The sequence below is a fragment of the Anomalospiza imberbis genome, chromosome 14, assembly GCF_031753505.1.
Source record: "Anomalospiza imberbis isolate Cuckoo-Finch-1a 21T00152 chromosome 14, ASM3175350v1, whole genome shotgun sequence".
NCBI classification, from domain to species: Eukaryota; Metazoa; Chordata; class Aves; order Passeriformes; family Viduidae; genus Anomalospiza; species Anomalospiza imberbis.
Window position 1 is genome coordinate 12829904 of NC_089694.1, and position 16820 is coordinate 12846723.

Consider the following 16820-nt stretch of genomic DNA (forward strand, 5'->3'; position numbering starts at 1 on the left):
TGCTGCTACATGTGGAGAGTTTGATCTCTCAGCACACGAGCATCAGTTGACTTGATGACTCCGGAGTGTGTGCTGATCCTTTGTCCCATTTCTTGCAGCACTCATCGAGATCTTCCCCAGTTATTCCCTCAGTAAATCAGGGACCACATACTGTGTTAAAAGAGAAAGAACAAGGTGTGTGCTTTCCCTTAATAAATCTCACACTCCTGTTGTGAGTGCAAAGCTGCAGGAAGCAGGGGCTGTGCTCACACACCCCCTGAGTGGGCACTGTCAGAGATCACAAAACACAGAACTGTGCCCTTTAGCTGGTAAGCACAGAAATCCCAAACATCAAACATCATGACTAAACAAAACCAGAATAATGTGATCTTACAATAAGCTTAAGCCATGGAAACTAACAGGAAATTCAACCTGGACTACCATGAGCCTAAGGTATTAGCGTTCTTTTTTTCTAAATTTTAACAAAAAATAAAGGGGAAGAAAATACTACAAATATGATTTTCCCATTCACCAATTTGTGTGAATGCAATTACACTTATAATGATAGAAAGATGTGTGATCTGTGTCTTGCTTTCAAAGGGAACAACTTACAGCCTACAGAGCAGCAAGTTTGTGAACAAGATTTTTCCAATTACCCCTGTGAAAAATCACAGGAAGCATCATTAATGTCTGAATAAAGGTAACAATGTAGGATGAGTTCCAAGGAGAAAAAAGATGTAGCCAAGAATATACCTATTTTGCCATGCTACACAAGCAAGATGCATGCAAGAGGCCAAGTACCATTCACTATAAAGAAATGCAAAAAAGAAAAACAATCAGCAGCTTTGATATTTTTCAGGTCAGACAGAATTACCAGACTCATTTGGTAGGCACCAACAGAGATCTGCCCTATCAAAACAAATGTTCAGAGCCTTCCCATCTTGTCTTTCCTTAGCAATTCATCTGCTTTCGGTATTAATGTCACTGTTAAAGTGGAAATTTTTCCAGGAGAAAAACTGCCGTTGACAAATGGATCTGGAAGAACAGGACTACTGCCTGCTCCTGCGTTGGGCTGCTAGCAGGAGATCACTGTACAGATGCCTTGTAATTAGTCATCTGAAGACTTACAGCAATCACGTCACGCACATTGTTTGGCTGTAACTTCCACGTTCCATTTAATGACAAGTGTTATTAACTAGACATCTGAAGACAGAACAAGTTCTTTGCCTCTTGGTTTTAAGCTGTAGTACAAGAGCATTTCTTTCGTATCTGGCTGTAAATCAAGATCAATCTTAGACTCAATGCCTCTCCATCAGTATTACCTCATCTTAGCTCAGTTTTAATACCAGCAGTATTGTTTTATATCTTTTTTATAGTCCATTAATTTCAAAGTCCTATGGAACACTTTGCAGTAATTTTGTAGACTACATTAATTTCTCACAGGCTGAAGAATTGTAGATCCTCTCCACTGAGCAAAAAGTGATGTTTTTGCTACTTGGGTCTCCCAGGATTCATAAGATACTTTTCTTTCTTCTTTTTCAGCCCCTAACACTGGCACAGTTATGCAATGACCACAACCAGAAGAAACAGGATGTACGTGTTCCTAAATTATGAGGTAGGTTTTCCATTTAGTAGATAACCAGATAAAACCCAGTCTGACACTTCTTTTCTGCTACATATTGTATTATATTTTTAATATCCCAGAAGACTTAGTCCTGTGGTTTTACCAAATTACAGTTGCCATTCTGTAAAAGGTATAGTTGGGGAATTAATAGCCTGGAGGCAGAGCCTCCAATTAGGTCAAACCTAGGGACAAAAAGCTTTCAAATTCACAGAACAGTACAAAACAATGGGATTTCAGTCTGAAAAAAGGCCATTTTTATTCCAACAGCTGAAGTACTCCCACTTACTCCTCCAAAGAATAACAGCTCCAGCCTCCTGTGTGTGGCTGCCTTGAACACTGAGACCAGCACTCTTACATCTGCCCGCCCAGTGCCCTTCTGCTGACTGCCTGCACTGGAAAAATGATCTATTAATGAATTTAGAGCTTTTCTCTAGGCTTGGGCAGGACTAAACATTTAAAAATTCAGTTTGAGGCTTCTCCTAAGTGGTACCAAAAACTGGAGCACAACTCTTAAGAAGGACGCAACAAGTGGGGGCAAGGAAAGAAACATCCTGAACAGCTCCTCTCCTGCTCCTTTGATGTTGTCTGTCTTTCAGAAAATGAAACAATAAACAGGATATTGATTAATACAGATCCAAAAAACCAAGCCTCACTTAGAGAAAAAAGATAATCAATCTAGTCCCACAGAAAGTGGGTGTAGAGAGAAGTCTGTATAACAGCCAGAAGCAGAAATCTTTTTGTAAGGCATGAGGAATGAATATTTAATTTGTTTTTGACTACTTCATGTTATCCCACCACTTTCATCTTTACCAACCCAGCACCTCTGCTATGCTCAGTGTGCATCAGCTGGAGTATGAATACGATTAATTGGAAAAATGCTGTGTGTACACACCTTTCTTCCTGCAGCAGGGAGATGACCAGCTCAGCATATAGCTCTTTCTCCTGTAGTACCTGCTCTTTGAACATAGCTCTTGAACTCACCCAGGGACCTTTAAAGGGATTCTGCATGTCAGTGGTACTATGAACCCTAAACCAAACACAGATTCCAGTCCTGATGCCTTTGTTCTGTATAAAGCTGCTGTAATCTTGGCCTCAATTAAATAAATCAGCTGGACTTGATGATCTTAGGTCTTTCTCAACCTAAATGATTCTATGAATATTTTGGGATGCTGACTTCATCAGGGATGACATTTCATTCTTTGCTCCTTCATCCTAACTAAAGGAGTGAATTAAAAATACACAGGAGTTGGAGAAATCTCTCTGCCAGAATATGCAATGCCAAAGTTACTTGGGTTTTAACCAGAGAACCTCTTGACTTGCTGATACCAGTTCCCCTCTGTCCTAGAAGCAATGTTAATCACACATTCATCACTGCAAATTGACAACATAAATGCTGACTTATGCAAACAATGTTAGAGAAAATGGTGTTCTTGCTGCAGAAGTGAATTACACAGCCTTTTAAGCTTTCTTCACTTCTCAGTTTTATGTAAACTCTAATTTCTAAGCTTTTGTTCTGCCTTGAAAGGTCACACGGTTGAAAGCCATGAAGCATAGCATGTGTTCCTACTGATATTAAAATACTGTTTACCAAATCATGCATATAAATATAAAGAAGAAACTGTTTGCAACCTACTGCGTTAATAAGAGATGATTTGTAAGACAACACAATTCCAAGTATCAACATGTGGAATGTAAAGATCTGATCTCAATCACACAATGTGATTTTTTTTGGGCTGTTTTTCGAAGCAAAGTCTCTGCACTGCAATCACACTAACTTCTGATGATACTGTATTTGACTGATTAAACTCTTAATCGTGCCAGTGCTTAACTTCAGGAATATAAGTGGCCTTTTCAGATTTGAGCATATGATTGCAAATTTGCAAGATCAGGACTTCATTTGCATATTCAAATTGCAGAACTGCATCCTCCCTTTGTCTGTGTAAGGCCAACTATAGCGCTCCAAATGCTAAACAACCACCGTAGAGTTGGACAGTATTTTTAGCATCGCTGTGGTGCACTCCTATCTTTAGCTGCTGTGTTCACAAACAATCCCACAGGACATTGCATAGCTAACATAGCTCAGGCTCTTCACCACATTCCAACTTTTCTCCCAAAACATGGTGAAAGCAGAGTATAAAACAGATCAGTTCAGGAGCTGCTACAGTTTCCTATGATACATTGTCTTGAGCACAGTCGAAATGTTTTCAAGCACAAGAACAATAAAACCTCAGCACATTCTCCTCTGGAGTGGTGATGGAGCTTGCTGTGACTTCCTCAGGGGAAAATACAGCTCTACACTCTGAGTTTGCACTGTGCAGATAAATCAAGTAGGACAGGGAAGGATTTCTGCATGTTGTTTCCTAGCAGGATGTGCCCATGGGTTCATGGCAAACTTCTGGTCAAAGCTTAACCCTGCAAGAGAAGTTAATAATTGAACTTGCCAAATCATCACAATTTCTAAATCCAACTGCGTCTTGTTTTTACAAAGGGGCATATTAAACCAGTGAGCCATTTTATTAGACTCATGCTCATGTAACAAAAACATGTGTTAGCTCTTGAGTGCCAAGTACCATCCTGGAGGGTTACCAATCCCTGATACAGACTTTGTAGCCAGACTGCAGTATCTGTCATAACAGAGGAGGTAGTTTGGAATACACAGGATAAAGCATGCTGCTCCACTTAGGAATACTTTACATGGTTCTGGTCTCTTTGTAAAACCCTAGGGAGATGAACAGCAGTGGGGGGAAAAGAGCTTGAAACTTACTGTTGGTTGTAATGGGACTATCTCACAGAAGCGTCCTGGATGGCTGGAGCTCCCTCCTTCAGGAGGAGTTCCTCCTTCCCTTTAGGAACTTTTGCAATAGGTGCAGCATCAACATGCAGCTGCAGCAGCTGGGTCAACTCTGAGTGCATAGGAAATGCTTTTAGAGTCATCTGCATAAGGCATTTCAAAACTACAGGGATACCACAAAGAGAGAAAAGACTCATTGGGAGAATGGCAGTATTAATCAGATCACTGACCTTTGAAGCTTTGAATATGAAATGCTTTGCACACTGAGCTGGAGCTGCACATGGAGACAATAGCCTCCAATATCTTGATTTACAGAGGAAGTACTGATGGAATTCCATATATCCTGTTAATGGTGAGAGGAAGGGAATTATGTAAAGGAACTATTTTTTTCATTAAGTGTCTTAGCTAAGCCTTGCAGATGAGCCTAGACACTTGGCTGCAATTTAATTTCAAGGGGACAAGATAACCTGAAAACTCTCAGAAAACCCTAGACCTTGTGAGTGCTTTACAAATAGTCTCCTCATTTCCCCATTTCACTTATCTTCTCTCCCAATACTACGTGTGATCAAACATTCTCTTATTAGAACTCTTTAAATGCTAATGGACTTTCAAACAAACTGTGTTCATTTGCTTCCCCTACCCCACCACAGGTGTGGCTGTACATCTGGAAAGTGAGAACTGAGGAAATAGTACCAAGGCTAGGGGAGTGTCCCTTGGCTCTGCAGCAGCAGCAGAGCAAGCAGAAATGCACAGGAGGCAGTGGCCAGGCAGCAACACGTACCGTGTACTATGGCTGCAATACACCATGTCTATAATATACATGTGCTTTTTTTTTTGTTCTGGTTAGTTTTTCCTTTTAAGCATAGCACAAGTTCAATTCAAAGTATCACAGTTTTTTGTCTGAAGTGTTCACATTACACAACATGAGCATCAGGTTAAAGACAAAACAAAAAAACCCTGCAGGTACTTTGACTTTTTTCTGAGCCCCTTATTAAAAGACAAATTTTCAAATGAGTAGAGGCTTTCCCTCCACCCAGAGAGCAAGGCTGACATCCTGGGTTATAGTCCTTATCCTAGTAACAGCTCCTTAACTGAGAAATGTGGGTTGCAAGACTTGGCCTTTACTAAGAAACAATGATATTGCAGGAAAACTCACTGTATGCTTTTGAACATCAACACTTAATTACCCTTCTATTTTCTAATACAGACACGATGTCTGGAGTCTAACAAACACATTCTTCAAAGGTCAGAACACTTAAACTGTGTGTACCTAGTTTAGGATGACAAACCTGTTGCTGCCTTTTAGCTATGACATTTCAGTTTGCCCACAAGAATTACACTACTTCCCCTAAAAGTTTTCAAGCTCAGGAACAGTGTCTGAAAGTGAAGGCAAAACTCTTTTCAACACCAATCTATCACAGCTGCCACTGAATCCTGTGACTAACTGAGAATTCTGCCTTTCCTCCAAAAAGGGCTCGAGCCACCAGCAGACACAGGCACAGGGGCGCCCTGTCCACTTTGAGGAGAGGGGCTGGCTTGGCTGGCTGGCAGCCAACAGAGAGCTGCTGCCCAGGCCAGCACACACAACCATTCACCAAACTGTGCAAACCTGAATGAACAACTGTGAATTCTCCCAAACCACACAGCTGGAGGGCAGGTAGCTCTTCATTTTTTTCTGAAAGAAAGGGAGGAACTTCCTCTTTCAGCTATCGTTACATGGGTTGGTGAGGGTATAACTGCTGCAACCATCAGGAAACGACTGTCCAGATGGCACCATGGAGCGTTCCTGGGGAGCTGCAAGGACCTTGCAAACTGGGAACTAAAGTTTGGATTTCCTGGAAGTGTTCTCATCTGTCACTAAACACTGTGTTGTGCCCACCTTCAAGTTTCAGGGCACTCAAAGAATTGACGGGGCACCAGGTTTAACCCTAATCCAGAGAGGGGAGGTTCACTTAATTTCAACAGAGCTGTTTGAGATGACCTCATCACTTCAGACCATATTCTTTCCCAGGGGCTCTTTCCCAGAAGCCAAGGCCACACTGAGCTAGCTCTGGGATTAATTAGCATGGGTGGGCACTGTGTTAATGTAACCCACCTGGCTGGGACATGCTGGGACCTCAGCAGGACATTGCATGTGCTGTGCTCAGGTAGTCTCAGCAATCTTAACTGGAATCGTACTGAAAGTCCCCTTAAGGACATCTTAGGCACAGTAAGATGAGTGTCCTCTATAAGAAATTACAGCCTCTCAGGTGGAAGTAGCTGAACCCCAGCTGAGAAGCACTGACTGATTGCAAAAGCGATGGAGATGGAATAGGTGAGCCACTACAAAGTGGCTGAGGGTAAACGTTTTATCTCACATTGGCATAGAGGCTGTCAGGTACTGCTCTGTAGAAGGAAATGAAACTTCTTCAAATGCACTAACTTGAGTACTTCCAAGTGCTTACCCTAGCTGCAACCCCTCACCTCCATCTGTACCTATTCAAAGCTCTGCCAGGCCCCCAGCATTTCCTGCACACATCATGACCATCAACTCACCAGCCATTTCAGCAGCCTCCCATTCCCAAGTTCCTATAAGAGGGCCTACTTCTCTGCTGAAGCAAATTTCCAGCAGCGTCCCTCCTAGTGCCACCAGCACCACTGGTTCCCCACCACGGCACATACCCAGCCCTGTGCACCTCATCCCTGTGGGGCAAGAGATCTCCAGTTCTTCCAAAAGAACTTACTTCCTACTGAACTAAGAGACTGCAAAGGAATTGTACCTGGTTTCCTGTGCTTCAGTCACTACATTTACCAGACGTGATGTAGGAAATGGGCAGGAAACGCCAACCTTATGTATGGCAGCAATTCTTCCCCCTCCCTCCATGACATGTTTTGAGCTCTCCAAAACCTGACCTTGCACTTTTTAGTGCAGCCTTTCTTACACAAACATTTGAGTCAGATCTGGAGCCAAAACCAAATAAAAAGCCAAACACATTAATTTTTTTAAATGAAAAAGGCTGACATCCTGATTTATGCCTATTTGTACTCAAATTTAAAATGTACTGTGTATTTTTAACTGCATGAATTTGGTAATATCAACAAAAATTAAAAAAACTCAACCTATTTTATACTCCTTCCGATACTGATGTAAAAACTCTTAAAGAACTGATATTATTTGGGCTCCATACAGACATCAGAGGTGCTGATGAACAAGAAAGGTGTACTATGATTAAGCACATTCGTTAGGAGGTTTCAGCTGTTATATTTCTCCCTTTTACAGTCATCTTCACTTTGCTTCTATTTCAAAATCTAATCAGAAAACCAACACAGAATTAGTCCTTCACCTTGTTTCTTTGCACAATTGTTTGGGCAATGTATTTAAAATAGCACTGTTCTAACCTGGCATTTTATATTTACTTATTCCTGGCATAAATGACAGCCTAAAGAATAAGGAATTGCAATCAGATACAGCATGTCTTTCTCTAGTAAAACTACCTCTTTTTTCCTCTTGAGCACCTAAAGTTGAAATACAATTTCCCTCTTTTGTTTCCCCATTCATTATATACGAACAGGGACAGATAAATGTCCAGTGTATCTTTAAAGGAAAAATGCACCACAATTTATCAGTCCTCCAATGCAAAAAAACCCTCCTTCGGCTTGAATTTGAAGTACTTTTTCTTTGTATACAACAAGACACCAAAAATAACACATGGGAGAAATGGGGTGACATTGGGGCAGACTGCTGATTTACGGAAGTTTCTGCTCCAGCTGCGCCCTGCGTGTTGCCTTACACAGCGTTTCCTGGTTTCTGTGAGACAAATCTGCTCTGTAACAAGACAGACAGTAAGTCAGAAGTGTCAATATGAGCAACTCCCTGAAAACAAACTTTGCTTATTTACAATACAGCGTTTCTAGTGTGGGACATGGAACTGCACTGCGGGAAGGAGCTCGCCTGGCTCCTGGGAGCAAGCTGCGCCCACGGCAAAGCACAAGGCCCCACTCCTCAACTCTGCCAAGAAAATGGCATTCCTGGGAAAACAATGAGCTGGCCAGAAGCTGGGTCACCAGGTTTCCTCACCAAGCACTTGTGCAAGATGAGATTCTGCTTGTCACTAAGTGCCCCCACTCCCAGGGTTCAGGTGTTGGGGTGCCTCTCGGGATGGGGCCAAGATAGGATGGCACCTTGGGCAGCTCTTGCACAGCAGCTCTGAAAACCACGGGCTCTTCAGGACTGCCCATTTCATGATGCCAAAATGAAGCTGTTACGGGATTCCTAGATGGCTCTCATGTTGCCATGGTCCGGATCTCTCACTGACCCACATTAGTTTTGGGTTTTCTGAAAGAGGCCGAACTTCTTTTCCCCTTAAAATGTGCAGAAGCTCATGGATTGAATAGGAAGGCTGGAGAATTAACCTCAAGTACATTTCCACTATTTTCCAATGATTTGTGCCTAACTCTAAGGGCAATCCAAAAACAAGGAGGAATTTCTATTACCCCTTAAAAACATGTATATCTCCATATAAGAAAACAGTGGCAGCCTTCACCAGCACATAGTAAGCTCCTGGCTTCTGAAGCACACGGCTGTCAAACAATTAAGCAATTTTTATAGAAACCTGGTCCATTAACAAGCTGAACCATCAAGCAGTCACACAAGAAAAGCAAACAACTCCAGGAAGAGCTGCTGTCTTTCCATGCTGAACAAAAAACTATTTACAGTAAGCAAAATAATGCAGCTTCTAATAATGCTTTTCCTCCCTCTCCAATGCATCTGCACACAACTGTCCTTCATTCCTGATGCAAATTTGAAGAAGCAAACCTTGCCCTTGTCTGTGCTCACCTGTCCCTGGGGGTTCCTTCGTGGTGATGTCCTCCCAGCACCCATTTTGCCACATTTCAGTGCCAGCTGCAGATTTCACTGGGTCCAGGCTCTCCACTGCCCCATGCATAAAACACACTTCTGTTTGGGTATCTGTTTGGGTATTGGTCATCCATAATATTTTTTAAAATAAAAAGCAGAACTTGGGCTTTTCCCCTCTGAAATCTGTCTTTAGGATATTCTATACTCAGAACAATCTGTATTCAGATTTATAAATGGACCTGAGCTGGTGAAACAACTGGAAACTTTGCTGCTGATTTCAGTGGGCATTTCTCTGTGTAGCCGCTCACAGTTTGCTCTTTTGAGGATGAAATGATCTCCACATCTTTTACAGCAACACCAGCACTCACCCTCACTTTCCGCATACCTGTGCATCTAGACATGAATAGAGATTTTATTGTTTCTGCACTTTCCATATTTGACTTCTTTCAAACCCCATGTGCAATACAAATAACTGCACTACAAGGAAGAAAAAGTACATGTTTAACACAAATATTTATAACTCCAAAGCCTTGGACAACAATTGAGATAAACCCAGCATCAATGGCAGTACAAGCTGTGCTGTGTGATTCAGGGGGGGTCCTCAAGGTGCAATTTGCATTTAATGCTTCTGCCATTAGCTCAGGCTTTAGGTGAAACAAAACACCCCACCTCATTAGGCAGGTGGAATAAAATGAAGGTGAGGTTTACAACACTCCTCCTCGGTGTGGGAAGAACCACATCACTTGACAGGCAAGGTAATGCTATGTCCTTTGATGAAGATTTAATTTCTGTAATTTTTATTTCTGAAAAAGGATTGACCCCCTCCCCCGCACCGTTTTAAGTATGCTCCCAAAGGCATTCCTAACAACAGCAAATCTGTGTGCAATGCTCTCCTCAAATCTTCTGCCTTTCACATATAGGCCAGCTGCTCTCCAGACACAGCACTGGGCTACAGAATCGGGCTGCTCTGATTTATAACCGAGGTGTTTAAAAGAAGGCAATCTAATTATTGACTTGATAGCCCACAATGTCTGCAGTCAGCAAAGTTTAAAAAATGCAAAATATTGACAGGATCAGACAAATACATAATGAGGGAGTTATTAAAATGCAAATTGCCTGCCTTCTGGTACTCCTGTGGTGCATGGCACGGGACCCCAGAGCCTGCATCCCTCTAGCTTTGCGCTGGTTAGAAGGAAGAAAAGAAACAGAGCTGGGGAAAACAAATGGGTAGAGCTATCGCAGGCCAGCTGGATGGGACCCCACACCATGGGGGTGCCCCAAAGAAAGACAATGACTACATGGGAATGGGAGGCATTGCAAGAAAAGGCAGCCCTGCACACATTTTCCAGACTTTTCCAAGATTTCAGAAGGGTCCTGGAGCAGAGGGAAGCACAACAACAACAGTTAAGTGACACACCTATACATTTATTTTGGGGGAACACCCAGAAGCGAAACTTTTTGCAAGTTGGTGAAACTTGATATCAAAATGCATGAAAGGCACCACATTAGGATTTATTAAAAAAAAAAATAAAGTCCAAATAAAGGATATAACAGAAATCCTCTGTCCAACCTGCTCTAGGATGCTAACACCTGGCTTTATAAGTTGATATGTTCAGAAGAAAAAGTTCACTACCCTGATCCAGTTTGAGAAGTCATAACTGGAAGGTGAAATAGGGTATTGTTACAAGGCATAGAATTCCTTCCCTTCTCATCTCTGTACCCCACTTTTTCTTCTCATTTAAATAGCCTTCTAATCCTGTGGACTGTCTGGTATACACTTATTATTTTACCTTGCAGACACATTCCTTTAAGTCTGAGGGCTGTGTATGTGTCTAGATGTCTATAATAGAACGAGTAAAATAATATCATTCCCAGCTGGGCTGGATGATCTAAGCCCCCACCAGGAGAAAACTTTGATGCATAATATAATTTCATGCAATGCATTTCAGTCATGTTAATATTACTGTAACAACTTCTAAAAATGACTCCAATATAGACAGTGATACCTAATTAACAGGCAAATTCTAAGGGGGAAGTTAAATGCTAATTTTACACTGGCATTTAGCCTAAGAACTTCATTATGCCATCTTCTATTTTAAACTGTAGCCATCCCACCTTGTGCTGTGCTGCCGCCTGTTATCAGGCATATTGCGTGGAGCACAAGAATTCCTTGTAAGACAGACAAGGTCACAATGGTTGGGGCTGGGTACCTGCCTGAAACCAGGAGAAAAGCTGGGCCCTGCCCCCAGGAACCTGCAGGGATTCTGAAACTAAGCTTTCGCATACTTTCATGCTTCCCCTTGAAGGGGAATTTTGTGCAGGGCACTAAAGTGATGGTTGGGACAGATGGATGTAGCTGCTCAGGGCTCCTAAAAAGGCATCAAAAGGAAAAGGACACTGCAGCAATACAATCCCCACTGAATATTGGCCCTCTCCAGTACCTGGTTAGAGCAGCCATGGGCAGTGTGGGGTCAGGCAGCCAAAGGTTGCTGAGCCTTCCACACCACTGGTGAGCAGCACTGATACCAGCCAATTCTCCATCTCATCTTTCGGATAAATAAAATCCTAAATAGATGGTGCTTGAAACACACTGGCAAGGGCAAAGGTGCAGAAAAATATTAAAAAATACTACAAAATACTTGAACTTACAGCCAGGGCTGTGGTAAAGCTGTATCAGATTTGCATAGAAATTAGATGCCTTGTTAGCTGCAGATAGAAGCACAACTGCCCAAATTTAAACTTCCTCCTTTCCCCAGCTCACCACAGTCATTACAAATCATGCGGCTGAATGAAAGCTGAAAAAGCACCAAGAACTTGGCAGTTTTGCTGCAGTGAGTCCCATAATAAATGAGAGACAAGGGGTGGCAGCACTGATAATAACAAAAACACATTTTGTGCAAAGCAACCTACTATTGTTCATATGTAAAATAGATCATGTTGCTAAGAGGGAACAAACTGTCCTGCACTTTATAGATAGCCATTTTATTACAGATTCCCCCTGACTGTGACTCAAAACTCACACAATCTACACACCCTTTCTTTTTAATAAATGCACAAGATACACAACATGGCTGGATGATGTTATGCTGCTCTAGACAGCGGTTTCAAATGCAGAGTTGGAGGTATATTTCTAATGTGCAGTATCACATATAAATTATTAACTAAAGTTAAGGAATGAAAGCAGAGCAAAGCATCATCTGCCCAGCTAAAGTCAGTTCCTGAAACATGCCGAGCAGCATCCCCCTGTACTCAAATCAAACGGGCTGGAGGCAGCACAGTACCCAGGAGCCCTGCTCCCCACGGCATCTCTTCCTTGTCTCCTCATCTTTCTCCCTGAAGCAATTCAAAAATCCTGATGGTTTCTTGGGAAGCCAATTTTTCTCTTTCCCTCCCTCTGAAGTGACAGTGGCTAGGTGGGGTTTAGTTTTGTGAGCACCAGGCCTTTTTCCTAAAGCTAAAAATGTTTATATAGATGTGAACAGTCTTGACCACGTGCAGGAAAATCTAGTGCATTGCTTATCAGTCAATTTGGCTTCACACCAAGAGTAACACACTGCTATAAAGGGCCAACACAGTGTGAAAAAGGAGCTGTTCTACTAGAATACACTCCGTTAATTCTGGTTGAACTGACATTCTCCTAGGACAAGAGCTCAAAACACATTTAGACTGTTGTACTAAGCGTGGCAGGGAAGGGAGCAGCAGGCTGGTTTCTCTGATGCCACTAAACAACAGGCAGACACCTCCCGGCTTCCCCCCATCAAAAAAAAAACCACCAATCTCCTGGAAAGCAAATGTGGGACAAACTCTCACAGCATCATCTTCCACCAAAATAATATACCAGGTTTTGAACAAAAATCCCCGCCACCCTAGCAGGGAAAAAAACCCTGAAAAGTCAAAAATTCCAGCCTTGCTAGACTTACTGTAATTGTCCTTTATAAGAAGAGCCCTCTAGTTATGTGAAATGACATTGCCTCAGCGACCCAGGCTCCCCACGCTCCACACAGGAAGGAAGCAGACACACATCTCTTTAAGAGCCATTTCCTCTCTGCTCTATTAATTTCAGAGATTAAGCAAGCCACTCCTTTGTGGCATAACAGAGCAAGATAGAGCCATTGTGTTCGAGGAGAGTCCAGCTCACTGGCTTCCTACCTTTCAGTGGGGGAATGCATTAGCACTTTATTCTCAGATGAAACACCAGAAAACTTCCAGCAACCCTAAAACCCTCCTTATTCTTAAATTACAGTTTCAGCACAGAAGAGGCCACCAGCACCATTCCTCTACCCCCCACTGATGAGAGTTTCAGCGTCTCACTGACACAGTTCAGGATGCAAAAAACCCAAACTGGTTGCATTTGAGAAGGAATTTTCTTTTCAAGGGCCCTGAAACAACAGGATTTATTTAATCAGGATTATTTTGCTTGGACACATACATCCCACCTCCTGTCCCTCCCTGCCGTGTTGAACCTGAAGCACTAAATTTTACCATAATTTTTTTCCTCTTCTTTTCTTCCTTTAAAATTTATACACCCTTTTTGCTCTTCTGCTTGCACCAAGTCCCTTCAGCTTATACCAGATGCCTGATGACCTTTAATAATAGGGAGGCCATCGCCTCTCCATTTCAAAGACTATCACCACATCTCGTGTTAGAGCCTGGGATCACATGGGCAACCAAAGCAACCACCGGCTGACCAGAGCCTCAGCTGTTCCTAAAGTTTTCTCATGGAAGAAGACAGAAGCAGGAGAAGATTCAGCCAATGAAGGGTAATTTGGGATCCCCAGTCCAAGCCTGGGCTTCCACATTTCCTCCTAAAGTGCACTTAGATGTTTTATCCTCAGCTTTCCAGGTTTCTTTCCAGACTGTTAAGCAAGCGAGGCTGGGAACATGGGACGCTTTTGGAGTCAGCGGCCATAGGAAATACCACTTTGTGGGGGCGCACAAAGCTGCAGAATCCTTGAGACACGTTCACATTTCTTACAGTGTCAACATGGCCCTTACTAAACAGAAATGCCATCAGCAGCAAACAGATACCTTCAGGGGGAGGGGGAAAAAGATAACACACGCTCAGGGCTTTTGAGCAGCAGCAGAAGGAGCGATCTGCTGGCTGAAGCAGGAGCGTGTGAGCCAGAATACTGTTTGTACTGTACCTTCCCTTGCAACACAGTCAGGAACACAAAACTCATCCAGATAAAACAATCTGCCTATTCAGCAGCTTTCTTTTCATGAGCTGCTTCATCTTTGCAGGCTGCCCCCCCCTTCCCCCTCCCCGCTTCCCAGTCACCAACTGAAAAGTTCAGAAAGAAAAGGAGAAAGGAGTTGTTCAGACAAAGGGCTGATTCTCTGCGAAGGGAGGGCACACACACAGAAAACACGGTCACGGTGTTCTGGGCACAGTGCTGGCACGTTGCTCTGCCAGTAGTTGTAGGAGTCTACTCCCCAGGCTCTGCTTCAGGTTTTGGGACCATGCATTTCGAAAAAGGAGGGAGCTGTAGCTCCAGCACCTCCAGCAGCAGCCTCCTGGATGTGTTCTTGGCCAACACTGTGCAGCTGGGTATTTGCACCTCTGTACCTTCTCCCAGCAGCTACACGGGGCAGGTCCCTTGCAAGATTTTGCCTGTCTGTTCTCAATAGAAATCTTAACCCCATCCAGAGGTTTTTCCTCTGGGACAGTCTCTTGCAAAAACTAGTTTGGGTGTTTGGGGGTTTTTTCCCACTATTAAACACAGACACTTTTCTGGTGTATGAATGTAAATCACCAGTTCATATTGCAGAGGTGACTCAACAGCCATTTAGAAGCCAACATGTAGTTACTTCTGGATGGAGCAGGATGTGATTCAGCAACTACAGGCAAGTAGCAGTGTATTCATTTCATCCTCAAGGCTCCTTTTTTTCTTAATTTTTTTTTTAAATTCAGTTTATTAATTTTTAGTTTGTTGGGTTTTTTTTTATTGCAGTCATTACTGGTCTAACATAACTCTTCTTTAGTATTCAGAAAAACTGTGAGGAATTGTAGTATTGCCACACATCAATAAGGCTAAAAATCCTCTGCTTGGCATCACATTTGGCTTAGCCTCTGGAAAGCTTTCTTCTACATTTTATCAAATTTTCACCCAAAATGCAGCCCCCATTACAGCTGTTTTACACCAACAGCTGGAAGCAGCTCCTCTGTTGCTCTGTCCTCTTAGGACAGTGCTGGAGCAGGGCACATCAGGTGGTGGCCCCTGCTCCCTGGGCAGTTTGGAGGATCACAGTCACCTTCCACCCACATCCGAGCTGCTGGGAACAGCAGAGATGAGGCGATTGCAAAACACAGGTGAGATGTTTATTTTTTACTGTGTTCTTTAGGAGGTACAGAAATGGCTGCACTGAACATATCAACCTATAAAGCTGAGCAGGAGAAGCCCTGGTTAGCAGGGATGATGCAGGATGTGCACAAGGATACAAGGACAGGCTCAGTGCTTGGAAGCATTCCTTAGCATCTTCTCCTGAGCAATTCTGAGCGCCTTCATCAAAAGCAGAAGTATTTACTTTTACATAGTGCTTTGCATCAAGGCTGGCAGGGGGGAAGCAAACTACCTGAGTCCTGAAGATCTAAAAGGCAGGATTCATTAGTTTTAATACTAAAAAATTAAAAAATCTACCCTAATCATAAACTCAGGAGCTTTGAGTCACTGAAGAAAGAGACAGGGATTTTTTTAAAAATTGTAATTTTGCAGTTTAGAAGCCCAAACTGAGTGACAATATTAAAATCATCAGTCACAGCAACCTCATTTCCAACATAAAAACCTTTGCTCACATCTTCTGTACAGGCAACTCCTGTTCACTTATTGCCTTTATGCCCATCCTGACTAAGGAAACAAACATGCTCTTTGCCACCCACTTTGTGTGTGGCTGTACTTCGCTGTACCACTTCCAGGGATTAAAGGGAATTTGGTGACGGGGTAGGTCTGGACCAGGACTTTGCATTAGCATGCTTATTGACAGGTGTTTTGGTCTCCAAATCTGGAAAACAGCTCCCCATCTACTTAAAGCTTACTGCTAAACAAATCTTCACTGGGTTAGTTAAAACCATGAATTTAGGTGTTTGTATAAGAACCCTTTTTCTGAAGTACAATAATGGCCTATTAGTTTTCATTTAAGTTGGGTCCTAATGGAGGTAAATAAAATGAAAAGGATTGTTTTCACCCTGCCTGCCTGAATCCCAGCACACACCAGCTGATGAGCAGTGTGACTACCTTGCTCAGACAACACCCTAGTCCTCCTGATTTAAATTCTGCCCTGAACAGTTCACCTTTCCGATGTTTTAAATCTCAGCCCTGCATGCAATAGTTACCTTCGTATAGGCTAAAGCAAAACACAGTAGAAATAAACAGGGCTCAGCACTCTACAGGCACTTTGAGGAAAAAAGGGGGAAAAAATTTAAATTAACCATAGGGCATAACTGCTTCAAAATTTGGTTGTTCAGAAAAAATTACCAGTGTTTCTTTGCACACGGAAATATGCTTCTAATCTTTGCCACAGACAACACCAGGAGCAAGGAATTAAGCAATGAGCTAAAATTGGTTCAACTCTAAAAGCAGATTGTAAAGTGA

The 16820-nt window shown here is 42.7% G+C and overlaps 1 protein-coding gene across 5 annotated transcripts in view; it reads right to left on the bottom strand.

Moving 5' to 3' along the window:
• Positions 1–16820, bottom strand: part of MAMLD1 (mastermind like domain containing 1) — a 176434-nt gene that overhangs the window by 41639 nt on the left and 117975 nt on the right. Inside the window, exon 1 of one of the 5 annotated variants that reach the window (XM_068204983.1) lies at positions 13152–13173. The exons of the other annotated variants lie outside the window; for them this stretch is intronic. The gene's annotated coding sequence lies outside the window, so the exon portion shown is untranslated. Of the gene's footprint in view, positions 1–13151; positions 13174–16820 lie in introns of those variants that run through there. 5 annotated transcript variants of the gene reach the window in all.